Source organism: Corvus moneduloides, chromosome 15 (assembly GCF_009650955.1).
Source record: "Corvus moneduloides isolate bCorMon1 chromosome 15, bCorMon1.pri, whole genome shotgun sequence".
NCBI lineage: Eukaryota > Metazoa > Chordata > Aves > Passeriformes > Corvidae > Corvus > Corvus moneduloides.
This window is the reverse complement of record NC_045490.1, coordinates 19,079,845-19,098,151: the sequence shown is the minus strand read 5'-3', so window position 1 is coordinate 19,098,151 and position 18,307 is coordinate 19,079,845. Positions and strand designations below refer to the sequence as shown.

Below are 18,307 nucleotides of genomic sequence, written 5' to 3'. Positions count from 1 at the left end.
GCCATCCGTAGCAATGGCCTTTTAGGGCAAGAGGTCTGTGCTAAGTTTCCACCCCTGGCAGAGTGATGCTCCCCCTGAGGCCATGCGCTGGCTTGGCTGGGCAGGGTCAGGATGCTGTGGGGTCCTTGGGAAAAAGGATACTGAGTGCCCTACACCCAGTCACGAGTGAGGAGCACTGGGATGGCGTTGGTGTTTGGTCACTTGAATTGTATCTACAGAGTGTTGTAAAGTAATCTTACTGACATGAATACTTAAAATCAGGGAATGATTCAGCTACTACGCAGTAACTTGAGATAAAAAATGGAAATTAAACCCCCAGAAAATTTTCATTTACTGCAAACTCCTGAACTTTGTACATGTACATCCTCAAGAGGAGTTTTAATACTTTTTCTCACCTTGATGCTCTTATGACAGAGCACTTTACAGCATCTGAGCTGCTCAAGAGCGTGAAATGGGGTTGGTCTTTGGGGTTGTAGAAAACGCAAAGTGAAAATGAATTCACTGAAGATCCGTTAGTTCCTATAAGTCTCTATAAAGATGCCTTTCTCAGTCTTAAGTGTTAAGATTATCAGCTGCTGTGTCAACAGCCTGTGATAACACAGGAAATGATAAAATGGTGGTAAAAGATCTCAGGCTGCTTATTAAAACTTCTTTAACTGTGACACAAAACCAAGGGAGCAATATACTCAGAGGAGAATTTCCCAGGTTCTCAGAAGCACAAACATCACTGTATATTGAGCTGTGTTTGGTGTGTGGATAAAAGAAAAAGTCAGGGGGTTATTTTGGTTTTTTTTCTGGGGTTTTAATGTTTCTTATAAAAATATTTTTTCAAAAAGAACATGAAAAGCGTCAGGTAACTAGTTTTTGTTCCTTGTCTTTGTGACTGGAGTCTCCTCAGTTGTTGAAAATGTCTGAGAATGATTATAGAAAATGTACCTTTAAAACCTGTAACAGAAAGTCATATTGAGTCTCCTGTAAAAGCAATTGTTACCATCTATATTGAGAAAAGGACTGAGTGAAAGAAAAGTAAGAGTCATAGCTCTGGCCTTGCCCAGCTGCTCTTTGGTCAGCTGAAGACCTGAGGGATCCCATCTCCACAGCTCCCCAGATGCACCTTCATGCTTTTAAGAAGCATTCTGTACTGCAGCATTGATGTTGATACAGCAATGGTGTTGCAGGCACAGTTCAATTGGATTTCACTGTGTTTGTAGGGAATTGCCTTTGGTGTAGTCCCTCCTTCTTCTCCCCTATCCACCATCTCAATCCAAGGAAGAGGAGTTTCCCTAGGGTAAGGAAAGGGTAAGAAGATGAAAAAGAAGATGAAAAGAATTAGTTTGTATGTTGGGTTAGTTGAATGAAAGTCATATTAAGGACAGCTTTAAAACCACAAATCTGGGAGCTGTGTGGTTTTGCTTGGAATAGAACTTACGGATGGGTAGTCTAAAAAATGTTTTGCCCTAACAGTTACAAAAGCTGTAGCTCTTGCAATTTAACCACTCACTTTTAGGAAGATCTTACTTTCACTCAGTTTTCTGTTATCCATCATTGCAGCATCTCCAGACCTTTCTCAAATCAGTAATTAGGCATGTGCTTATGTCTCATAGCTAGAAGCTAAGTGTATACTTGAGCACTCAGAATACACATGGGAATACCCATATGCTTGAATGCTTTTTTGAATGGGATTAACCATGTGGAATAATAAAACTCATCTGCAGATTGATAATTTGTTCGGTAGCTGCCATCAAACAGGACTTCATGGGGTTGCTGTAAGATCGACTGTGAATCCCTGTGTCCCTAGTGTATCACGAGCCCCCTGAGATGGACTGTCTGGGTGGTATCTTCTTCTTTTTCATGTGCCAGAGCAGCTTGTGGCACTGGCCAAGCACAGTTTGCATATACATGTGCAGGGCACTAAAATATCACATTACTCTGTGTATCTATATCTAAGGTAGCAGTTTTAAATTCTTATAAATGTTTTGTTATTAATGTTCTGCTCTCTCAAAAGGAGAGAAAAACACTCTTCAGGATACTCCTTAGGAAGGGACCAATGAATATTTCCAACAGTCTGGATTTGGGTGTCATTCCAGTGCTGTGCTGGAAAAAGAGAACATGGAGCAAAAGCCATAAAGAGACCTTGGGAGTGCTGCCAGCCGCTGACACAAATGGTCTCTTCAAATATTTCTTTTCTTCCTATATCCTCATCTTCAAGAGCTATCCTTTCATCTCTTGGCAGCCTGATTCAGTACACATCCACATCAACCAACACTTGTAACATGTCAGTATATTCTCCATAGACCCTTCTTTCACCGAAATCCTTTTTCTTCCATGACCACTACTCTGTATGCACTAGAAGAAGATTGACTTAAATCCTGCAACTGCCGGTGACCAGCATGGTACAGGAAGTGTCCTGTGGCTGGGACAGGCACTGTGACATTCTTATCATCTCTCAGCAGCCCATTGCCTGTTGCTACTTTTAAGGGCAAAAATTCAATAATGCAAATAAGATGGAATGCTTATGACTATAAATGCATGTTTTGACATGCATTAACTTTATTTAAATGAAAGTTATAAATGTTCAGACTTTAAGGCTGGCAAGGCTATGGTGTGAAACAAGCCTTAAAGGATGCTCTTGGCTCATCTCCCTGAGCCACAGGCCAGCCAGCCTTGGCTGCTCCTGCTTGGTGGCACCCAGAGCTATGTGGGGCTAAATTCTGCCTTTTAGTTCTTTCCGGCCATTATCTGGGCTTGCATTGGCTGGAGACTAGGAAAAGAAATAAAACAGCAGCTAAAAGAGAGAGCCCTTGGATGCCCTACCTGCTGCTTCCTTGGCTCTGGCTTCTCTATCCCTCTCTCTGGCTTCTGCCTGTTGTGACTATGCTGAGCCCATCTGATGTTTCTCTCTGCTGTCATCCACTGAGGCAAACTGGTGGGGGTGTGTGTTGAGGGCTGGGCCACAAGTACAAGTTTCTGTAGGAAGAAAAATAAGGTTTTTCAGGCTCCACATACGAAGACCCAAGTTTATTTGTGCAGCAAAATAATGTTAATGTAGGGTTGCCCAGATAGTCCCTTTGAAATTTTGAGTGTTAATGTGCAGAGTCAGTAAAGCCCAAATTGGGTTCATTTATGCAGCAGGAAGGGAGGAGAATTCCTCATAATCTAACCTAAAGTCGTACAGTTATCACCATTTTTTTTTTTTTTTTCTTTCCTCACGCAATTCTCATTCCCTGCTTTTGCGGGCTGCCAGGAGGGCACGGTGTGCGGGGCTCCTGTGTGTGTGACACGGTGACAGCAGGTGGCAGCAGGATCCCGCCGGCTCTCGGCGTTAACCCATCCCCCGGGACCGGGCTGGGAGCCTCAGCAGCCTGGGCAGGTGCGGGTGGAGCGGTGAGAGCTGCAGGGGCGCCTTTGCTGCACAGCGCACTGAGCTCGTCCTTGCCTCTGGACACCGGGAATGTGCGGGTATTCCCGCTGGATCTGCACTGACCGCCAGCGCTGGACACCCAACCAGCCTGGTGCTGTCACAGCGGCAGGGAAACGCAGTTTGGAGAGAATGGCATTGCCGGGCGCAGCCAGACTGTGGCTCTTTACTTTTGCCTCCTGGCAGTGGCACCAGTGCCACTAGGTGGGGATAAGAGCCTTTTTAGGCTGAAGTTAGAGATTCCTTCCCGGTCACTTACTCCGGACGGACCCTCCAGCAGTGTTTACTGCAGCCCATGTGGGTCGGGGTGTCTGGTGGCCAGTGTCCGGTGGTCGGGGTGTCCAGTGGTGCTCCCTGTCACAGCTCTGCCCCAGGAACCTGTCTGACAGACCATGCTCCAACCGGCTTTTCCAGTTGTCTCTTGAAAGCAGTTCTTGCATCACCAGTGTGGTGGCAAATTGTTTAAGTGCATTAATTAAACTCGATTGGTGGTTGGGGAAGGCAAAAGAATAACATAAATTTATCTGTGTCACCTTTGGTCCATCCTTGAGATGAGTGGCTCAGCACAGCTCTCAAGACAGGGTTGTGCTGGCCTCATGGTGGCCGGAGCACGGAGCTGGTGGTGTTGGTGAGTTGGAGTGATGATTATTAAACCACCATTAATAAATTTACTGGTTTTTGGCAAAAGGAACAAATGTTTCACTCAAATATTTTTCACCCAAATCTCATTCTGTAAAAAAAAACTGCTGGGAGACTGATGTGAGGGCATCGTTATAAAAGCTTAACTGACTCCAGCTGATAGTTGGGATCCAAGTACTTGCTTCCATGGTAGGAAGAGAAGTTCCCCATGTGGATGTTGGCTTTTGACCTTTCTTCTATTTAAAAGGTCAATGAAAAGTTTACAAACCCTGTCTTTTCCAGTCTGCTCAGCCTTGCACGCAGTCATGTTGTTTTAAACAATACTCTGTTGCATTGTAAAGTACCAGTGGAAGGAAAAGCTGGGGTTGGAGGGCAAGACTCAATGAACAGACGGAACAGTACTTTGTAATAAGAAAGACAACAGATACTATGTTTTGCCTTTGGCAGTGCAACCTTTTTTGTAATTAAATTATCAGGTTAAAAAAAGCCCTTTTAATTATTTAAGGACTAGAAGAAAAGTAAGGTTAAATAAATAATTAATCATGCTACAAATAGTTATTTTAATTCTAAGTACTGTAACATTTTTCAGGGACCCATTATTTATTTGCACTTCTCAGTGGGAGATTTTTATTAAGTTTGCAGTTGTAACCCCAGATTTGTGTGTTGTTTCCTTGCAGGTAAGTCTGGATTGGTCTGTTTGAACTGTGCAGTTTGGGAATGTAAGTGAACAAAGTAAGCCTTCTTCAAGCTGTCCCAGCCTGTTAACAAGGTCAGAGTATTTTTTTTTTTTTGAGCTCTAATACTGTAAGTTAAAATTAAAATACAATGGATACTGTAATTGCAGACTGCTATGGCTGTGAGATACGACGGGATCTTTATGTCAGCTGTGAATGTCACAGAACAAATATGTGCACTGAGAACTATTATGCAGACTACTACTGTTTCTCTAGTCCATCCTTAAACTAGGACTGGGTGGGAACAATATGAAATATTTGCATTACTGACATTTAAATGGTAATACAACTTTTTATACTATTTTTTCATTGATCATTTAAATGGGTTCTCTAGTTTTGACAGATTTCCAGATATAAAACCTACAGTACCTTCACTTAAATGGGGCCAAGTTAATAGGTCATACTCTGAAAAGATTACTTTGTGGATCATTCAGAGCTGATTATCTTTTATTAATCACCTGGAAGTAGGACCTTGCTAGAAGTCAATAAAATGCTGTTACTGGACTGGCATGCCTTGCTTCACACCTAACCCATGCTCTGTGGGTTTTTGGAGGCTTCCAAGCACTGGAATGAGTGGGCTCCGTTCAGATGGTGGCATGTTTATTGTCTCAGAGCTGAAAATGAATTCCTTTGACATTTTCTTCCTCTTTTTTCTTCTCCCATTATCTTCAGGAACAATTACATTCACATACGTGCAACCAGTAGATACACATCTGTGATTTTTGAGAACTTTCAGATTACTGTCCATCTCCTGTCTACTTCAGTCCTGTTATTTCCTGCAAAAACAGAGAACACTGAGCATAGCTGCAAAATTCAGTGGTGCCACTCATGCTGTTATGAGTGTTAGGATCACCAATGTTTTGCTCTCAATAAATGCAATATTTTGCCATTGGGAAAATGTTTGACAGTGGAAAGAGAAATATTTTACACCAAGCAAAGTGTTGTGTCTTGTGTCTGGGAAGTGTGGCTGTAAGGCAGTCTGTCTGTGAAGTCTCAGACAACAGGTACATTTTTCTGTCTCTGATAGACTCATGCATGTACAACATCAGCATCTTTTGCCTGCTTTCAGCTGGATCCCAGCTGACTTCAACCCCGCAATTCAATCCATTTACATTTTTCTCTTCTTAAGCAGAAGGCCCTTAAGAAAGGATGCCTCTGCCCCAACCCATGGCACTGTATTAACTTGTGTGTTCCAGTTTCTCATCAGTAACTTGTTTCTTCCTGTAGCCCTCTCTCAATCTTATCACAGTGTGCAGATCTTAATAATTTTTCTCTATGTATGTCTGTGATATTTTATCTCTCCTTGTTTGTTAGAGCCATTGACAGTTTAGTATGGGAATAGATTGCCACTGTGATGCACTTGTCATGACAAAACATGATTTCCTAATTCTGTATAGTTTTTCTAGATCTTCTGGATGTCTGTCTCTGTATCTCAGAGATGGTTGCCCCAAAGCAATTTTTTTGTGTTATATTTGATCTGAGCTGAAAAGCATCAGTGAGCCTTATGCATTTATCTACATTCTTCAGGCAAGTTTATTTCTTGATAAGTCTTTTAAATATAAGCACAATGTGTGAAAGTATTAAACCTTGGCTGATGAAATTCAGGAGTATATTTTACTTTGAGTTTACAGCCTTTTAATAATTTAGTCAAGACCATGGAATGGCGCTTGGCCAACTTGTAAGTTATTAGAACCTCTAAAGGGTTGAGGCCAACTAGTGCTTTGGGAGCTTTGAAATTTTATTTTGAATTAGTTAAGAATTAATCAATTCATGAGGGAGTGAGGGAGTTTAAAGCTAAATGTATCACCAGGAAAAACTGTGGGCACAAAAGCGAAGTTAGAAAAGTGATTCCATCTCCTGTGTTGATTTTTGTTGTGTTACACAGTGGTTGGATGTTTGCCAGGTCTCTAAAGTCTGTTGAATTTGCTTTTAGAGATGAGAAAATGAAATTTCATTGTTTTGCCTTTCCTGTCACCTTGTCTTTATAAATCTTTCTGTTTCTGTTGTGTGTTTTGAATCAATAAATGTTGTTGTTTGTGTTTTAAAAGGAATGTTTCTTTGTCGAGGAGGAATTCTAGGAAATAGAGTAACATTACATAGTTCCCCCTTGTTTGAAGTAGTGAACCTGAAAACTGGGTACCTCAGTGGTCCTGGGGCTCAACATCCCTTCACGTTTCTGCTGTCTTCTTGGAGGTGTCCGCCCAGCTACAGTTCTTCTGTAAAGTATATATAAAATATAGTTGGTTACTCTGTTTGCACACTTTTCGTTCAATGTTCGTAGAGACCAGGTGTTGCTGTTATCAGGACCACATGGCATCCACTAATCTGTACTGACAAAGACCAAACAGCACATTCAGATTGCCCTGCTGCAGAGATACGTGTTGATATGTATTGCATGGAGCGAGGCCTTTCATTCCCCTGGGTTTCCTACAGGCATCTGTAGGAAAGCATCTCCATTGATGTTTCCATATTTCAAAGCACGTCTGTCACAGCCTGGGACAAGATAAGAAGGAACGGGTCAGTGCTTTGAAACTGCTCTCAGAGAGCAAATGATCTCAGTGAAATGCATTGTTGATGCTCTTCATGAGTGAGTGCCAATTTCAGCCAGTATTTCAGGAAGTCTTTGTTAACTCAGACCCAGAGTACTCCAGCAGAGAGATTCTGGGGGTCTAAGTGTGAATCTTGCCTGCACATACAAATCATGATCAGACCTGGACTTTCCTTTGGCCCTGCTTCATTCCATGATTTTCAGGTATGCTTTGTAAACCTCCACAATTCCTCTCCCTCCTTGGTATTTATGCCCTTTAAATATAAGTAGACAGTTAACACTTTTTCCTGAGTCAAGTTATAAATATTTTTTTAGTTTTAATATATCTCTACGAGTCTCCTCTAGCAGCCTTGTGGATGCAATCTTGTCATTCCTGCAGATATACAGGATCTCAGTTTCAGTCTTGCTGAAAACTGCTCGGGACCATGATGGAGCAAAAACTGCATGGTAGGTGAGCCCAAGATGTGAATTTTGGTGACTTGCTGGACCACAGAAGGCATACTTCAGAATCTTGTGAATAGCTGAATTTACAACTCTAATTTCTACAAAGAGAAAGGAAGAAAGTAAAAATTCACCAATAAGTCTGCAACAGTTTTCTTACTCAGCAAGTCTTACAGAAAATGCTGTAAGAGTGCTTCCATACACGAGACAAGCCAGGTAGCTTTCATCAGTGCAGTCTACTTGGCAAGCAGCATATTGCATCTTCATTTCTTAAGTGCTTTGTCTGGGCTGTGACAGATATCTGCTAACGCAACAGACTGCCTTCAGACGCAAGATACGTCTTTTCAAAAGGCTGCTTCACAACCAATGTAGTTCTGAAGCTTTTAATGTACATTATCTGACATGATAGGGACTAAAGTTGTTATTTTAGAGAGCAGTGATCAAGTATAAGGTTTGGTTCCTTCAAGAGGGATTTTGAATTCTCTGATAAAATTGAAGCGGTGGGGAGTTGCAGTAGATTTGGAAGCTTTGTTTCAGACCCTAGTTCTGCTACTCTTAATGGTGACATTGTAGACAAAGTCTTGGTTCTCATTAACCCTTTGAGAGGGATAAGTTTGCATACATCCCTCTCAGGAATGGAGGAGACCTTGGAACTTAACCAGAGAGCTGAGTGGGTGTCCAGTCCCTGGTGCCCCCAGGGCTCGTGCAGCAGAGTTGGTGCTGGTGGGAAGGAGTCCCCTCCTGCCCTACCATACATGCATTACTGAGCTGGAGTTACCTTGTATGAGGGTGGGAGGGAGGAGAAGCTGTGCCATGGTGGCCTGAGCCCACAGGCTCGGTGTTTGCTGCACATGCCAATAGCTGCGGACGGAGAATGGCAGGAGAGCAGCAGAACTGACACCCAGCACTGCAGCCGTAGCTGCAAACAGAGGCTGCCCTGGCCAACCACAAGAATGGACTTGGGTCTTTATGCTACAAAAAGCAGCTCCTTTGGTCTAGAGGACACTTCTGGCTGAGAATTGAATACATTGTGTGGGAGAGTTAGCAAGATGCTTTGTCTTCAGGCATAATTCTAATTTTTCCTTTTGAATGTGATTTTGTCTTTATGGTTTTTTCCTCATTATAACTAGAATCTTGAAAGTAATTTTAAAAATTAATGGCAAGTCAAACACAGTGGCCAAGCTCTAAGCTATACTTGGGATGAGCACATGGCAATGTCCCTGCAGCTCTTGGCAGACACGGTGCTCCAGTGGCCACAGAGCCTGACATGTGTTCCAGCTGCAAGGCAAGGGCATCCTCTCTGGGCTGTTCATTTTCTAAAATGAGAACAGAAACATGAGAGCTTCACTTAATAAGGTTAAAGATTAAAACTGACCTTGATTTTTTTGCAAGTCTATCTGTTGTGCTAAGATAGGGCTTTTTTTCTTCAAGGAAGCTTCTTGACATGGTTTCCTACATGATAATCATAAATTGGGACTAATTTATGTAAAATGTAGAAAATGCAAGATGTTTCCTTCCTTGGTTATCACATATGGCTTGTTGAGGTCAATCCAGTGGTGCCTCTGTGTTGTCTCAGAGGAAAAATTCTTCAGACTAAAATTTCACTAAAATTCTAAAAACTTCCTTTATTTTTCCCCTGTTCTTCTCTGCACTATGTTGGAATTTTTCTCATGCCATTAGCACCCTCTATCTCCTTTTTGTAGCAGAGATTGGCTGTGTTGGGTGTCTAGGGCACTCTGCATTGTCATTCAGCTGGGGGAGCTGAGGCTTCTCTAAAGCTCTGTGAGTGTGGTACAGCCAAATGACTGAAGTTTCAGGAAAGGGATGAGAATGCTCAAGCAGTTATTTGCAGGTGTATCCCTGACAGCTGTACACGCCTATGCTGGCTGCACAGTTTTAACCCAAATTTCATGCTCTGTCTGAAATGACAGGTTTTTACACAAGGAGGCACCTTTTGTGTCACCTTTACACATTAACTTGTTCCAGTGTTAGAGTTTCAGCTGCTTTCCATGCCTGATATCTGTCCTTGCTAAATCCATGAGAGCAGAATGGCATTGGATGGTTGGGAGAATACTGAGGAGTGATTTGGGAGTTTTGTTTTCTGTTGGTGGCTCTTCCAGGACAGGCACAATCATGTTAGTCAAATGCTTCATCGCACCGTGCATCCCATTCTCCACTGTCCCCTGGGTCCATGACACAGCTGCACCATGGAAATGGTTCATGCAGGGTGTTACAAAGCATTAGCTGCTGCTGCTGCTGTTGCCTCCCTGCTTTTCCTCCCCAGCAGCCCTTGGTGCTGCTTTGCTGCAGGTGCAGGAAGCCAAGCCAGCACACTTGTGTTTCCAGTGCAGCTGTAAACAGCCTCTTTAAAACATGGGCCATGGTGTAACTAGAAGTTTACTACAGATGTTAACTATTACTTTGGAAAATGTGGAATAATCACTTTCGAGATCGCTGGTATCACTGAACCATAATCAAATCATCTTTTTTTATCAGTGACACAAGCTGGAATTTCTTCTCAACATTTACCTGAAAATTAAATCTCTACTGGATATATCTTAATTTATTATTTTATCATTTATTTAAACTGAGAAAGTCCACATTGCTTCTGAAATCAGAACTGCACAAATAAAGGATTAGAGTGGAAGTGCTAGCTGACCTTGGGGGTTGGAAAAACTGACGCACCCCTTGCAGGTGTTCTGCACTGCCTTTGCTGGGATGGAGCTTGCTTGTTAAAATTGTATTTTGTCATTTGCTCTGATGGTTGTCCCTGGATTGATTCACTGAACACTGCTGATAGTGTTATATTAAGAATGTGGTTAGTAGCCTGAAAAAAAATTTAAATTACACTATTGCTTAAGGATATGACTAGGAGACTTACAAAAAACAAAAGTCTGGGAAAGTTTATCTGTGAAACACTGAAATCTGAAAATACTGCCCGGGACACCTAGCAAATCCTGACTGTACTGTTTGGTTATACCCTGCATAAAGCAGGAAGATGACAACTCTTTTTTTGAAGACTTAATTCCCATTTGCATTAAATTCTTACTACATCCTTTTGCATGACCCAATTAGAAAAGAATTATATTGCTCTGTGTGAATTTTATTCATTAAATAAATTGGCCTGAAATTAATCATTATCAGCAATTGAGAAAATACTGAGAACATTAAAGAAAATATTGAAAGAGCTGGAACTGACACATTTGCCTTAACAGAGCTGTATTTAAAAAGGATGCGTGCACAAAGAATCCAAGGCATAATGAATCCTCCTACACACACCATGGAATAAAATATTTATACTGTAATCATGCTATTAATAAAATGATGGATCAGCCAGCATCTGCTGCAACAAAACTCAGCTGAGAGCCTGGTTACTGTCTAGATGGGGCAAAGCAATGTAAGAACTGAAGACCAGAAGAGTATGGACTAGCTTGGGAATCCCTATCCTGAATTAGCTGTTCAGTTGTGTAATTCCCTGACTTTCAAAAAGTCTCCCATGGCAGCTGGCACTGTCCTTTTAATTTTGGTGTGCAGTGAAGGGCCAGGGAGCAGAAGGAAGGTCTGCAGTCCTGCTGTGCTGCTGCCATCCCTGGTGGGTCCCTGAGAGTGCTGGGGGGGTTTCTGCAGTGATCTCCTTGTTTCCAGTTGTTGCTGAAGTTAATTCTTGAAGGCCATCAGGAATGGTTGGGCTTGATCAGAGCAGGGCAATCTCAGGGGCTTTGCTGTCAGTTGCTGCCCTCATCAAAGTGCTGCTGTGGTGCCAAACAGGTCATCTTCTCTTCTTTGGGCTTGGTCCAGTTTCCAAGGTTTAAAGAAAAAGATCAAAAACCAGGAGGTTTGTGTGGGGCAAAATGATGGGTAGAAATGAGAGGAACAGTTCATCTGCACTGTGAACAGACACTGTGGGGCCAAATCTTAGATGTGCCCTTAAGGGTAGCTGTACAGGAAAATTTAACTAACAAATAGAGACTGTCATGGTGCTTTCCCTATTGCTATCGTGATTCCCATTTTCTGATGCATATGGGAGTTCACTTTGAGATCTCTCCTTGTTTGCTGGGAGCAGAAGGGAGATATTTCTCACAAGTGAGGTGATGACACTGGCATGAGCCATTTATCTGTGTGGTCCCCAGCATTTTGCCCAACATATGACCTGCCAGAGGCATCTTGATGCCCAGTTCTGCACCAGTTCAAACTTTACCCAGTGTCAGAGTATGCCAGGCACCCAGCCTTCCTCCTTGGACAGAGAGGAGGAATATGGGCAGCAGTGCCCCTGCTGCTTTGCATGTGCATGGCTGAATTGCATAGTCATGGATAATGGTAGGTGGAGATTTTCCTCCCAGAACACTCCTGTGTTTCTTTGTTGACAGGAGCGGTTTCCTGCACAGTGAATTGCTCAGACTCAAAAAAGAACAACTGAAAATTATATTGAGAGTTTGTTACAAATATGATCTATTGCTGTGAGAAGGTAACGAGCAGGAAACACACAGCCTGCAGCTTTGTTCTTTCAGCTTGCCCAGGCTAAATAAGTTTTGATTGGAGTTTATTTGAGTAGGTTCTCTTCTCTCTCTATCCCTGTCTCTCCCCAAAGACACTTTACTGGTGGATTGGGCTGGTCAGAGAACAGCTGGGAAGTGCTCTAGGTTAAAAAAATTGCTCTTTTTTGTCTGAAAAAAGAGGAAACCTCATGTAGCTTCCAGTAATTAGGGTGCAGAGCAACCAATAACTCAGTAACAGAAGTGTCGTAAGGGGAAGGCAGAGTCCCTTCTCTGCTTTCTGGGGGTGGGAGAGGCCCCCTGACTGGACCTGTGCGCAGAACTAGGGCATCTCTCTGCTCCACTTGGGATAAAGCAGAACTTGGACTTCGGCTTTTGAATCCAAGCAGGGAGAAGCACAGAACTATAGAATGGTTTGTGTTGGAAGGGGACTTTAAAGGTCATTTAGTTCCAGACTCCCTGCTGTGGGCAGGGACACCTTCCACTATCCCAGGGTGCTCCAAACTCCAATGTCCAACCTGGCCTTGGACACTCTCAGTGATCCAGGGGCAGCCACAGCTTCTCTGGGCACCCTGTGCCACGGCCTCCCCAGCCTCACAGTAAAGAATTTTTTCCTGATATCTAATCTAAACCTACTCTCAATTTGAACCCATTCCCTCTTTGTCCTGTAACTCCAGGCTCTTGTAAATAGTCTTGCCCCATCTTTTGTGTAAGTTCCCTTCAGGCTCTGGAAGGCCACGATCAGGTCTCTGAAGCCTTCTCTTTTCTAGGATGGACAATCCCAATTCTCTCAGCCTTTCCTCATAGGAAAGGTACTCCATCCCTCTGAGGAAGGGAGGATGCCTTGGAATGTCAAACAGCTGGGCTGCTATGGAAATGCAGCTTTCTTAAAAAAAAGAAAAAAATATATCAATTTCTGTGGAACATTTTTATTTTCTACAAAATAGATCTTTTAACAAGAAAAAGAAATTGTGTATTTCTTAATTGGTTATGTTGGTAGATCAGCTGAGAGCAGCAGCAAACCAGAAAAGAGGTACAAGTGAGCTGGACTGTGAGAAATTCCCTTTCCCACACAGAAATAAAATTAATTTTCAATGCTTATTGGCATCACCCAGCTCATTTCATTTTTGGTAGGAGCAAAGATTTTAAACCTGACCAAAATTAATATTGTTACTTTCTTCTTTTTACCCTCTGTCCCAGTCCATTTCCATCAGGTAGTGTTTCTTTCTTTTGCTTTCTGTACTCAACCATTGTTTATTGCTCTAAATTATAATAACTTATGTCTGGACTGTCCCAAAGGTGGTTTAATTTCCATGGTAATTGGATTAGATATTTCAGTAAATTCTTAACCTCCTCTCAGGAGTGTTTAGGCTCAAGGAGAATTCCGGTAACAGCTGTGAGATCCTCAAGTGGAGTTCAATAATGAAGAGAAAAGTGTAAGTTTTATTTTTGAATGGGGGGTACCTGAGAAAAGCTGTGGATGTCATTGATGCTAATGATATTGATAAGGAATTGATACTTCTAAAATATTAATAAATATTAATATATTGGAATACTCATACAGAAAACAGCTTCACTCAGGTCTTTAGGGACACCCTGCTACACAGCAAAGCTTTGGAGAAGTCATTAAGAAAACCAATTACAGCTTTCAAAAGAATCTGTGGAACTGGTTCTACTGTGAACAGCAACACAGGGTCCGCTGTGCAGCTCAGGATGGTCCACTCTCATCACAGAGACAGCCTTGAACTCAGAGCATCATCTCAGTGCTTAATGTACTGGGACAGGAGTGTCCTGGGAGACATCAACATAAAGCATCAGCTGAAGATAGAAGTACACAAACAGTTAAAAAAACCAGTAACTGAAACAGCAAGCTGGATTTCAGGCTTTCAGAACAGTATTATTAATGCAGTAGTTTAATAATTATAATAGTAATGTAAGTTTTTACTTTTACACGCATCTATCTATCTATCTATCTATCTAATCTATCTTTCCAGGTTAGATTGTCCCAAAATAAGTTAAAACAGTGATGAGTGTGGTACTTGATGTTGTGCGCAGAATTCTCAGTCATTGCAGACCAAGTAATCAAAATTTACCAGAAAAAGTGGCCTTATTTTCAAAAGGATGCAGGGTTTTTTTTGTAATTCTGTGCATGTCTGGCTGCAAATCTGGAGAGCTAAGGGAAGGTAAGTCGGAAGGACAGACAAGTGCTTGCTAATGGCTGCTATTAGGTGGCTCAGAATAAGGTCCTTCAGAGAATCTGTTCCTAACTGTCACGTCCAAGGACATGGAAGCAATTTCAGTGTTTCTGGGCGCTCCTGGAAGTGCTTCCTGAGCCAGAGCAGTCAGCTGCATGCAGTGCTGGCCATGGGCACACTGTGTCCTTGGTGCCATTTGTTGGCTTTCCTCGCCTGGGACAGTCATGGGAACGGCAGCTGACCTGCACCAAGGGCAGTTGTTTAATATCTACACAAGCCCCCGGGGCAGGGGGGAAAGGCTTTTGCTTCTCATAGATCCCTCAAACTTAATCTGATTTCTGTCTGACAAGCCTGTTCTTATAATATTTCAGATTTTACTAGATTCCTGTAAATGTTTGCAGTGTGGGAAAACAAGCTACTTGAACAAATAGCTAACCTTTTGTACCTGTATTCCAGGCAAAATACAGAAATTGGGCATCTTCTTAATGAAATGTTTTTGCTTTGAGTTTTATGAACTTCACTATCAAGCAAAGAAAGTAGTTGGACTTCTTCCTCTGTGTTGTTAAAGTATAAGATCCCTCTGAAGCTGTAATTCAGAGTGAAAAATTTTACTAGATATCAAACAGATCTGGTGGATTTTGGCTGTGTCAGAGAGGAAATGCTAAACACAGTGGTTACTGTATATTCTGTTGCCTTAGAGACTGAAACATCTGTATCCATGCAGGCAAGTGATGCAGACATGGTAAGATTTGACTTCCTTACATTCCTGTGTTCATCTGGCTGTCAATGGAAATGTTTTATGGTGCGGATATTCTGGGCTTCTTTAGCTTTGTATTTATCTGGTTGTGTGGCATGTCTTGGACTAGGACGGCTTTTTAATTAAAGTCTAACTCTGAAGTCAGGACGCTCCCTAAGAAAAGATGCTTTTACATAAATAATTTTTCAAGATGAACTTGGAGGGACTTGAAATGATTGTTGTACTGGTGATAATTGTTGGATTTGTGAAGGCACTTGAGCATCTGGGTCTCCTAGAAGACAACTTTGAAGGTAGGATATTAAGAAATAGAAAATATTTTATTCTGAAAGCCAGTTGCTGCAGAGGCTTTTACTTTAATCTGTATGTGCATGTGCAGCGTTTGAGTATCAGGGGAGCTGAAAGGTAACTGAAATAACATTATATGCTTTCTTTAGGCAAATGAAATGTATTTAAATGTCTATATAGTATTGTAGCTCTCATTGCAACTCTGAAAATAAATGTGACAATCTTAAACCATTCTTTGTTTACGTTTAAGGTTGTTTCAAGAACTTCAATACAGATTTATGTGCTTTAGTAAACTGCAGGTCACATCCCAAAGCTCTGAATGAAAGGTTTAAATTTTAGTAAGTTTATCATTATATCCTCTCAATTTGTTTTAATTTCTAGAAATTTCATGGTTTATTTTTAGCTATTGGCTATTATTAACAGGAAATCCAAAAACCTTACTGAACTTATTTAGATGAATGTTTCTGTTGTAATCAATTCAGCCCTTTTTCAGAATATTTATCTTTAACAGATCTGTTTGGTCTTGCTTTCTATTCTCATGTACGTTTTTGGAAAACATTGCTGATTGAAATGTAAATATGCTTTGTAGAATATAGTTTGAGGGAGCTGACTGCTAAAGATATCTTAAATCTTGGTACCTCCCTGTTTTTATAAACAATGTAATTCATGTAGAAGCACGCAAATATTAAATATAAGCAGAAGGGATGGATTTTAGACAGTGAGCTTTATAAATCAAAGCATGTCTGAGCAGATTCTCATTTTTTAATAGGGAGAGTAGATTTACAGTGTGCCTAAATATTCTTGAATATTGAACAGCTGCTTTTTTTAGAAACTTGAGGGTCCTTTTTCATGGTAAGCAAGAAACACGCAGGTGTTAAAATAACCTTCAGCTACCACAGATACAGAACAATTATTCCTTTCTGCTTCAGAGCTTATGACAGCCTGGAAGAGGTGAGTTTGCTGGCCTCATATTAATTACATGACAACATTTGGTACAAGGTTCGAAGAATCTTGGAGACTAGCAGCAAGTACTATAAATGGAGGGAAAAGTTACAAAACTTTTGGTTCATTGATTGTGTGCTTTTAGTTCTCATGCATGTGTTTGCTTTTCCTACTTCCTGCTGCTTTGAGCATTTTTCCTTACTTTTATGTTTGGGTGAATTAAGAGGTATGTGGTGATGATTGATGCAAAGCTTTTGATTTTGAAGCTGAGGCAGTAATGCAGATTGCTTAGCAATTGCTTTACATACCAGCTCTAACTTTTCCAGGGCTATTGAAATAATCAAATGGTGCAAGCAAGACAGAGTGACAATAGAAAAATCCATTTAGTCTGTCTTTTGTGAGTCTTCAGATGTCTGTGTGCTCCTATCACAGAGAGTGTTAGATGGTGCCTGATGTACAGGTAATTTCCTGTCTCCAGCTCTAGCAAAGTCCATTATTAATTGGTCCATCTGGGTACCTGGATTTTTTTAATCCTTTTATTGTCTGTCTGAATGCATTCTAAGGGCAGATTCTATTTAACAACTTGGTTTAAAAAGAATAGAGCACTGAAGAAGGAAGCTTTAGGAGAGGGCAGTTCGTGGGTTTGGGTAGCTGCTCCTTCCCAGTGCCCAGTCTCCAGTGTACCTATGAGCTGTACTCATGTCATGAGGGGGGAGTGGCACATTGCTGAGTCCTAAGAAGAGGGAAAGTTTGGGAATATTTGAATAATTCAGAGCAAATCGTCATAATGTCTAGTTGTATTTCTGATGAAATTTACATTAAAATACTGTGAATTATACTGAAAAAGGGATGAGGTTAACTTCACAGTAATATGTTAGAACTTCAGGTGAAGCTGGCATTCAGACTCTGTAGTTGGAACATGTATACAATTATGGCTTCATTACAGTTGCTTCTTCCATGTCCACCCTTGTGTAAGAACAGCATACACATACTTAATGAAGCCCTGGTCCTTGTGAGATCTGCTGCTTGCTTTGCTGTAATGGTAAGATGACTTGAATGAGGTTGTCTCTCAATAATTTCCAGCAGAGACTATTGACTGTTTATTACAATAGGTTAGTTCTTAACGTTCACATGTTGTTTATTATACAAAGAAATTATACTTAATATTCTAGTGAGAAAAAATTTTAACTACTTGTAACTTCCATTATTTTTAATAGCACTGCATAATGCTGTAGAACTTAGTATGATGCTCCATAGGAATCTACACTGTCAGTACAGTATAAATTCCACAAGCATGCGTTATCCTAGGAAGAAACAAATTTCTGTTGCCAGACTTCATTGAGCAAAGAGAAAGCAGGTATTGAGTTAAACATAGAGCTGTAGAAAGGTGTGTGCTCAACCTCAAGCACAGCAGATGGAGTGCTAGCAAGCAATAGCCGGAATAGCTGGACCTTGCCTTTGGCCCAGATAACTCTTATCTGTGGTTTCAGTTCCCCCAAACTGTTGTGGAGTTTGTTTATACTGAACAGCTTACAAAACTACACTGCTAACAAACTGTGCATTGAAACCACTGTAATTATCATTCAAACTCATCAATACTTTCTACAGAGAGACTTTCAAAGTGACTTTAAAAAATAGACTATAAAATCTATACATTTTTAAGTGGAGGAAGAGGACTCAAATTACCATGGAAAGAAACAGGCAAAACTTCTTGAAATTCTGTACCCTTCCAGCCAGTCATGATAATAAATGTGCTCTCTGGAAGACCACAGTCACTAAAAGGAGATCCTGGTGCTGGAGTTCAAGTCCTTGACTCTCGCTGCCCTCAGCTGGGTTTCAGCTGTCATTGATGAAC

The 18,307-nt window shown here is 41.3% G+C and overlaps 1 protein-coding gene across 7 annotated transcripts in view; it reads left to right on the top strand.

Annotated features, from left to right (window-relative positions):
- The window catches only part of KCNIP1 (potassium voltage-gated channel interacting protein 1), a 288,192-nt gene that overhangs the window by 178,255 nt on the left and 91,630 nt on the right, over positions 1 to 18,307 (top strand). The window contains exon 1 of one of the 7 annotated variants that reach the window (XM_032124774.1): positions 4,735 to 4,826. The exons of 5 other annotated variants lie outside the window; for them this stretch is intronic. The gene's annotated coding sequence lies outside the window, so the exon portion shown is untranslated. Of the gene's footprint in view, positions 1 to 4,734; positions 4,827 to 15,493; positions 15,516 to 18,307 lie in introns of those variants that run through there. One more of the 7 variants, XM_032124769.1, reaches the window with a different exon arrangement.